Source organism: Podarcis cretensis, assembly GCF_951804945.1.
Source record: "Podarcis cretensis genome assembly, chromosome: 6".
NCBI classification, from domain to species: Eukaryota; Metazoa; Chordata; class Lepidosauria; order Squamata; family Lacertidae; genus Podarcis; species Podarcis cretensis.
Genome location: NC_137175.1, coordinates 71,587,871 through 71,597,780, shown reverse-complemented (window position 1 = coordinate 71,597,780; position 9,910 = coordinate 71,587,871).

Here is a 9,910-nt window from a genome sequence, read left to right as displayed (position 1 = left end):
GTTCGGACCTTGTCCAAATCATAAGATTGTTTCCATTTCAGGGCCCTGCAGTTTAAGATGGATAGTGACAAACTGGAGCATGTCCAGAAGAGGGCGACAAATAAGATGAGGGACTTGGAGACCAAGTCTAATGAGAGGGAAAATGGAAGGGGTTGGGTATCTTTAATCTGGAGAAAGAGACATGCAGGCGATGGAAGCTGAACACACACCTGGCCCTTCCTAAACTCCATGTATTCTTATTCCTTCAGGCATATCTTAAACACCCTGTTCAATAGTGGAACCCAAGTCAGACTGTGGAAAATGGCCTTTTCATGCAAAAACTAGACCCACAAATTTGGCATATTTCCTTCCACATATTCCTGTCTTTTTAGTCATGGATATGAAGTGCTATTCCACCAATTGCCAATCAAATCGGTGGAATGAACTTGATGGAATGTATCCAGAGGTTCTGATGTTGAAAAGTTTGTCTTTGCCCCAAGTTAAATTGCCCTGAGTATTCTGTTTACACAGTATTTTTATCTTCCAGTACTAACCAAAATTATGTCATGTGTACTATGATGGGACATGTCATAGGCTCAAAGGTCAGTTGTTAGATATGTTTGATTTGTACACGTTTTAGGTTATAATACCTTTCCAATGTACAAATTTATTAATAGCACCATTTTAGTTGTTCTAGGAGTTAGGTCTTTTTAAAAATAAGAATAATAATTGTCTGTTTTCTCCAATGCTTTGATTTTGCTGCTCTAAATCTGCATGACAAACAGATGATAAAATATGCCAAATCTAACAAGATGCACAAAAGCATCTTTTCTCACTTCCGAAAACATTTTATTGCCAAGTGTAAGTGTAAAGATCTAATTGTTTGCAGAACTTTTTACACCTTTTACCGGCAAGTTCTGTCACGTCAGAGCCAAAGCTACACATATATTATTGATTGCTCATTCCTCAACCAAGGACCAAAATAAACGTAGCATTAGTTGTGGGAATGCAATTAACACCTTTTTTAAAAAAGAAATCTAATTAGCAACCACTGAGGGAAGGTCGGAAATAGGAATGCATGCAGGAAGGGAGGAATTCATCCCTTGAACCTCCTTTGGAATAAGGCACAGTAGAGACTGTGGTGTCTTTGTGATAAATGGTTTATTTACACAGATATACAACCTGAGCCTACGATGGAGGGGTTCGCAGCATGAACGCCACAAGAGAGTCTTGTTTCTCCCATAGCCAAAGCCTTGGATTCAAACAGAAATCAAGCATTGCTCTCAAACATTGCTCAGATTCTCTCTCCAGCTTGCTGCTTTTCTTCTAAGTCATATCACTGCAACTCAACTCTAAACCTTGGTTTTGTCTTGTAACTAACCACCCATTTGCCATCTCACAGAGAGCCCCTTTCCTTTGTTCCCCTTAATGGCCCATCACCCAGGCGATCACCTCAACAAAGGAAGTTAGCCTGGCTTATATTTTACCACTTGCTGGATCCAGGGCTTGGAAGGGTCTCACATGTAGCCTATTCCCCCTCCCCCAAAACTCATAACAATATTTTGCCCTGAGGTATTAAATAATGGTAGGGCTGTCAGGGTTGTTAGGAACGTCCAGTCTTCAGTATTGCACTTCCATGAAAATTCCAAGTGCAAACCTGGTTTGCAATCTGACTGAGTCATTTTGTGAGTATGGTGTGTATCCAATGTACTACTCAGGCAAATGTTCCCTCAGAACAGGGATTTATTCTTGTGAAGCAAACGTTCTCCCCATCTCCTCCACCTGCCCTGGGAGCAGATTGTGGAACAAAATGGGTTGCATGTGGGGAGAGAAATCCCATTGTAGATTTGCACTGTCACCTACCCCACCCCCCAAATAGTTTAATACTGCATTATGTAGAATCATAGAATTGTAGAGTTGGAAGGGACCCCAAGGGTCATCTAGTCCAAACCCCTGCAATGCAGGAATCTCAGCTAAAGCATCCCTGACAGGTGGCCATCCAACCTCTGCTTAAAAACCTCCAAGGAAGGAGAGTCCGCCACCTCTCACGCCAGTCTTCTTCACTGTCAAACAGTTCTTTCTATCAGAAAGTTCTTCCCCATGTTTAGTTGGAATCTCCTTTCTTGTAACTTGAATCCCTTGGTTCCTAGCCTCCAGAGAAGGAGCAAACAAGCTTGCTCCATCTTCCATGTGGCAGACTTTTAGATATTTGAAGAATGTGTCTATTGCAACTTCTAACTGAACAATAGGAAATGCTGTAAGAAGCCAAGTTCGCAAAGGAATGACCGTTCTGTTAACTGGGTTAGTGGTGGTGGTATATTTTTGAACAATGTATTCTTTTCACAAAGCATAATTGGTAACGAACTATTTGTGGAGTGTTTCTTCGTAGCCCCAGGGAGCTTATAATGAAGGTTTCCTTGGCAGCTTGTTATTGGGCCTCTGTATGAAATTCCTTAGTTTCCCACATTTTCTACACTGATTTGTTTTCTTAAACCAAGGACTAAAGTATGAGATACCCATGGTATCTTAATTAAATATATTTTATGATATTGTGGATATTTCATATTTTAGTTTTGGAATTACAACGTGACATCTGCAGTATATTATGCTGCTTCAATTAAGGATGTGACTAAAGATCTGGAAGGTTGTGTCAACAAACATTCCAGAATTTGGGTTCATTGTTTAATTACTGCGTAACCTATGGGATTTCTGCATGGGGACCTCCTCTGCCTACACTACAGCCCGGTAAGGCTTAGCTGCGTGCTGCTCTAGAGAAGGTGCCCCTTTTCCAGTTCCGCAAACAAATAAATAACTGGGCACCATGTCTGAGGTGATTTTAGTTCATTTATATGTAGCTACTTGGATTCACATGTCCGTGTTTCACATCTTTGTTAGGAAGCTGTTCACCTGTAGGGCTTTTCTGCATGATTAAATTGGGCCATAACCACACTTCATTCTTCATAAGATAATCCTGCAAACCTTGATTTAATGACAATGCTGTGTCATTTGATACACATGCACTAACTGGGGAGTGGCAGGAAAGAACTAGCTCTTTCTGAAGTAGAATTTGGGGGGCCAGCCCCCTTCACTGAAAATTTGCGGGTGCCCTGGCACCACGATGGTGCCTATCCCTATGCGAGGCAGGCCTTTGGCTCTCGTTCTAATGCTTTTAGCAAACTCCTGCCAAGTCTTAGGAAGTATGGAATTGTTACTAATACCTCTCATGTTCTAGTCAAAAGTATGTGTGTGCGGGGGGGGGGGGGGGAGATAATATTTTAGTGCCAAGAGACATTAAACAATACATGCTATTTGTGAGAAATGGCACTGCACTTCCTCTATGCAACAATAATTAAAGCTGATTTAGAAATGTTTAACAGCCCAAGCTTTGAAGACAAAATACAAGTGGCATCTTAAACGGCCTCGGTCCAGTATACCTGAAGGAGCGTCTCCACCCCCATCGTTCTACCCGGACACTGAGGTCCAGCACCGAGGGCCTTCTGGCGGTTCCCTCACTGCGAGAAGCCAAGTTACAGGGAACCAGGCAGAGGGCCTTCTCGGTAGTGGCGCCCGCCCTGTGGAATGCCCTCCCACCAGATGTCGAAGAGAACAACAACTACCAGACTTTTAGAAGACATCTGAAGGCAGCCCTGTTTAGGGATGCTTTTAATGTTTGATGTATCATAGATTTTAATATTCTTTTGGAAGCCGCCCAGAGTGGCTGGGGAGGCCCAGCCAGATGGGTGGGGTATAAATAATAAATTATTATTATTATTATTATTATTATTATTATTATTATTATTTGCTTTTCATATTAGAAGCTAATGGAAAACAGGAAATGCCACCTTTTCCCAAAACAATTTTGTTTAGGGCAGCTCATTTTGGCCTAATCCACCCCATTGAGAATGGTGTTAATGACCTTACAAATTATTCCAGAGTACTGTACACAATGTGGGTTACAGGTATGGTGAATTGTACAAATAACTTGTCTGTGACCCCAGCGAGTCATTCCCGAATCCTCTAAATTTTCTCTTTTACTAATTTGCTAGATCTTTCCTTTCTTTGCTAAATTGGTCCATCTCAAACTCTACAGATTATATGCTAATTATTATATTGCTGAGTATTGCACACAACGTACCATACTTTATTCCCTTAAAAAAATACAAATAAATCATCAGTATACGCCGAACTTGGAAGAAAGCAACCTATTCATTAACTCATCCCCTCAGAAGAAATTCCAGAAGTGAAAGCGGCTTAGTCCCAAGTAAATAGGTATAGAATTGTCTCCTAAGAGTGCAGTCCTATCCAAGCCTGCTCAGAAATAATTCCTATCGTTTTCAGTAGGGCTTACTTCATGCCCTCCAACATTTCTCCAATGAAAATAGGGACGTCCTATTCTATCATCATCATCAGAATTTTTATTATTTATACGCCACCAATCTGACTGGATTGCCCCAGTCACTTTGGGCTGCTTCCAACATATTAAAAAACATAATAAAACATTAAACATTTTTAAAAAACTTCCCTATACAGGGCTGCCTTCAGATGTCTTCTGACGGTTGTATAATTACTTATCTCCTTGGCTCTGGGGGGGACGGGACATATAACTCCATACCCTCCAACATTTCTCAGATGAAAATAGGGATGTCCTAAGGAAGGGACACGGGTGGCGGAAGGATTATCTGATGAACCACAGAGCCTAGGGCTTACTGACCAGAAGGTTGGCGGTTCGAATCCCCGTGACGGGGTGAGCTCCCGTTGCTCGGTCCCTGCTCCTGCCAACCTAGCAGTTCGAAAGCACATCAAAGTGCAAGTAGACAAATAGGTACCGCTCCGACGGGAAGGTAAATAGCGTTTCCGTGCGCTGCTCTGGTTTGCCAGAAGCTGCTTAGTCATGTTGGCCACATGACCTGGAAGCTGTACGCCGGCTCCCCCGGCCAATAAAGCGAGATGAGCGCCACAACCTCAGAGTTGTCTGCAACTGGACCTAATGGTCAGGGGTCCCTTTACCTTTAGGAAAAGCAGGACATTCCGGGATCAAATCAGAAACTAGGATGGCTTCTGTAAATCCGGGAGTGTCCCTGGAAAATAGGAACACTTAAGGTCCGTTACTTCCAGGTAAACGGGTATATAACTCTACCCTAAGGCACAGTTACCTCCTCACTACATCTTTCCCACTCTCCCCCCCCCCCCCCACTGTTCCTTCACCAACCATCCATCTGGGTTGGCAGCCTTCGAACAGAGTACAGTGCTGTGATCATGGACAGACACCTACAGCCACATTCAACAGATCAAGTGTACCTATGTACTTAAGAGCTCTTTCAACGGCTGTTATAAAGAGCTTATTTTAAATAACAAAACCTTGTCACACAGTAAAGTTAAGGAAACATTTGAAACGGCTTTGTGCGAAGTAGAAAACAAGAAAGTATAAGTATGATTTGTAATAATTATGGTGTGACAGAACACAGGCGGAAGACACAAGGGACTTGCAAAATACTTTGCAGGAAAATGCAATGTTACACACACACACAAACACACACAGAGCTGGATTTTATAGCTGTGCTATATCATTTGTCCACATGCCCCATTGCACTCCCACATTGTACTGTATTAACTCACTGGCTTCCCATACAGTTGTAGCACAAGGGTAATCAAATCTTACACTTCAGTGTAAGCTGCTAACAGTGGTTAGAAAGGAATGTTTCTATGCATCACACAACTAGCACAATGAACTGTGAGGCTTTCACAAATTTCTTTGGAAGGAATCAGGTTATGATACCCTACTTCATAGAAATATACTAGGCCAGCTGGTCCAAACTGTTGGGGCATAAATTCTTGCCTCTGGTGCAAGAATAGCTATAATGTTGTGTAGCTCAGGGAGTAAGTTCAGAGAGCAAAGCATTTAATATCCAATGACCAGGAGATTAGTATTTCTGCAGTATTAAAAACCCTATCAAAATACTGTATGGATTCTCCATTTGCAAGACCATGAGGCCATATATTTAATCTCTAGGGTTGTAAAATGAACATAGAATTCTAGATTACTGCAGAAGCATTTATAAACGATACTGACCCCCCCTGATCACAGAGCATAGCACTTTCTGAAAGTGCATTATTTTCGCAGGATTATATGGATTCCTTTCTTCAATTTAAATGCAAAAGCCTTCTATTAGTTTCTCAATGGTTGAGTGCCCATGTTTAGGACCTCAGCCTCTGCAGGAGAAAACTTGGAACAGTTAATAATTGTTCTCTGTGCCACATGCCTCTTATTTTTGAAGTCTGTTTTGCCAGCACTGATTGCATTCCACTGAATCTGCTATTTCAAGTGTATTTTGCTCATACGCTATTCTGTTAGGAATAATTATTCAACTGGCCTTTTGGACAATAATTTTTGCCCTCTGAAAAATTACTCTCATCACTAATATCACAGTCTCAGCAAGGGGAACAAAATCCTAGGTAGTTTTGGTAGAGTTAAACTGTAACCATAAAACATGCACACTCAGATTAAGACAGCGATTGTGAAATACAAACCCTTCACAGTCTGAATTTCTAATCCTGACTTGAACCCGGAAGCCTGGGATTTCTTTATAACCACAGAGATGTATTCTGTGGAGGCTTTTTATTAGCAGAAAGTGGTGATGATGAAGAAATTAGATTTGGTTGGAATTTTAATAACAACTGCATATTGGTTGGAGAAGTGGGAATTAGGTAAAGTAAAACACAATTATCCTTTGAAATTTGCTCTTCTTCAGATTGTGATGCAGTTCTTCAGCCAAATAACATTTACCAAAAAAGCATGTATTAGTTAGTGTGCATGCCCACAAAATGCAGGTATTAATGAAAATAAAATATAATAATGCATGTTATTAGTGAAAATTGCTTGCCGAAATGTGTATATTACTCAGAATCACATACATAAATGTATGTATGGGGTGAGGGGGGGGAGGGATGCACTAACATGCTGACAAATTTTCTGTTTTGTTTTTAATTAAGAAACAGAAACTAATAGTTCTAGTGTGGAACAAGAGACAGATTAAATTTCACATTGTGTTCACATAGTTGCCCTCTTCCCTTTTATCAGCTTCTTCAATGTTTGTTGTGCATATGAACCAGTGCTTTTTTCTGGAGGGACGCAGGGGTACGAATACCCCTAAACGTTTTGCGAATCTTTTGTACTTTTGTCCATTTACTGTGTTTATTTTTCCCGATTTGAACTATAAAATGGTGATTTTCTTGAGTCAAAATGAGAGTACCCCTAAACATTTTTTTTTTTTTAGAAAAAAGCACTGATTGAAACTAATTCAGAGCCAGTGCAAATATTCAGACACAGATGTTATGTATGTAGAAGGAAGGCTACTGATTATTCTGTTATGTCTTACCCATTTTGGACCAACTGCGGTTTCCACATGGTTTTTAAAAGCAGCCATATATGTGTGTGTGTGTGTGTGTGTAGTACATTACGATAGTCTAATGTGAAGAATATCAAGGCATGCGTGACATTAGAGGGCCGTTATTTCTCAGCAGCAGACACCAAACAAAGATGGTGAAAAGTGTTCCTAGCCCTAATTGCCATGTGAGCTATTCAGAAGCAATGCCAGATCCAGACATTCTCAAACTGTGGACTTGCTCCTTAAGGCAAATGCAATTCTATCTAGAACAAGGCAACTCCCACCATCAGCACCCATGTTTTCTGGATTACGTTTCACTCAGTTCGACCTCATCTAGCCCACCCCTAACCTGACTCAGAACCGAGATGGTCTCATGAGACCAAGGAAGAAGCTGAGCTTTGTAACAGCAGCGTGCTGATGATACCTTACCCCCAAATTCCGGACTACCTCACCCAGTGATTTCATGCAGATTTTTAAATAGCATAGGGTACAAGATGGAACTTGCAACATGCCACAAAGCAGCTGCCATGGGGTGGTGCAGAAATTTGCTATGTACAAAGTATAAGACTATTAACCAGTTAAATAAATCTTAGTTGATTAATCGTATGGTCCGCAATCCATTAATTAATTAAGTGTTATATGAGGTGTTTTTTTTTAAAAAAAAAGTTCTGGAAAAGTAAACTCCCTTATGTTTTGTAAGAACAAGCAGCCATGACCTTAAAGATAACAGAGGCTCAGTGCTGTAACACTGAAACACTAGTTGCAGAATCACAGCCAAACAAATTAGTTTTTATCTGCAGAGCACAAGGTTGCTTGAATGTCAGAGGCACCTCTGCTTGCCTGCCAGTGCCTTCTCTGGCACCCATTTTTACTGAAGTAATATGCCGTTTCTCCTACACTTTCCTACTCTGTTAAATGCCATGCAGACAAGTGGCAAGACAAGTACTGTTACTTACAATATTTTAAACCCTGAAAAAGTACCAGCTAGAGGGCGTGTGTGTGTCATATGTGTGGTGTGCATATGTAGTGTGTAAGGGGAGTGGGTGGCGCTGTGGTCTAAACCACTGAGCCTCTTGGGCTTGCCAATCAGAAGGTCGGCGGTTTGAGTCCACACAACGGGGTTCGAAAGCACCCAGTGCAATTTGCACCAGAAGCGGTTTAATCATGCTGGCCACATGACCTGGAAAGCTGTCTGCAGACAAACACTGGCTAACTCGGCCTGAAACGAAATGAGCACCTCACCCCATAGTCCCCATTGACTGGACTTAACTGTCCAGGGGTCCTTTACCTTTTTTTTTAACCTATATCTAGTGTGTACACATACATCAGCTCTCACAGGATTGGCTAACCTTGAAGGTGGCTCTCAGACTGAAGAACATTAAAGCATTCTCCTTTATTCTAGAAATAAAAGTTCCTTAAGGAAAACAGGGATCACACCTTAGTTATTCACTCTTCCAGAATGTAATGGGTGACTCGTATATAGAGCTGCCAGACAAAACAAAGAAAACAATAGCATTGCCCACTTAAGGGAGTTTGATATACAGAGATTAGCAAGTCAAGTTGCCATAGCATGGAGACAAACAAGACCACCTGTAAAGTGCTGCAGATCAAGCACTATGCAAAAGACGGTTATGTTATATTTTTTCTTTTGTTTTTTAAAGCTGGCACCCTTATTGCATTCCTATGGACATGTGGGTCTCAGATGCATCTCAGAGCCCACAGCATGCCTAACACTGCATAGGATTGCAGCTTTACTCGGAAGTCGTTCCCACTAAACTAAGGTTACCAGACGTCCCCGTTTCCCGGGGACAGTCCCCGGATTTACAAATCAGTCCCCATACAAAATCCATTGAAATTGAAAAATGTCCCCGGATTCATTGGGGGAAAAATCTGGTTACCTTACACTAAACTCAGTTTAGGTCAGGTCAAAAGTAGGTTGTGGTCCTGATCTTCAGAAACTGGATCTCAGTTTAGAACAGAGCAAAAAATAACCTTCTGAAATTCTCTGCATTTTTTTATGGGCAGTGAAATTTGGGGGAGTTTTGCCAAACTGTTATTTGGAGGAAGGGCTCACTGTTAAACAGCGTGACTGGCATAACTTCCTCCCCCCCCCCCCAATGCAGGAGCAGTTGCCATGGCTGTGGCTGCCACTTACCTGGATGCTGAGAGATCAGGTGGGCAGGGGAAGGTCAGGATGGAGGGAACACACTGCTGGAGCCAAATCTGGTGGTCCTGACAAGTGTGCCTGCACTGCACTGACTTTTCCACCTGCCCAGGTAACACAGCAGTAATTCCACAGAAATGCCCCACCAGGCTAGTGGTGTTTGCTTTTGCTACACTGCAAGTAACCACAGTGGCAACAGTCGGCAACCTGGCCAGCGTTTTGCTCTTGCTGCAATGCTCCAGTACTAAAACTGGTGCAAAGCATCTTATATGTGTGAAAGAGTGAACTGGGTGGCTGAGTTGTGGACCCTCTTCAGGTTTTTAAGTAAGAAGGTTGATGGCCACCTGCCACAGATACTTTAGGTGAGATTCCTGCTTTGCAG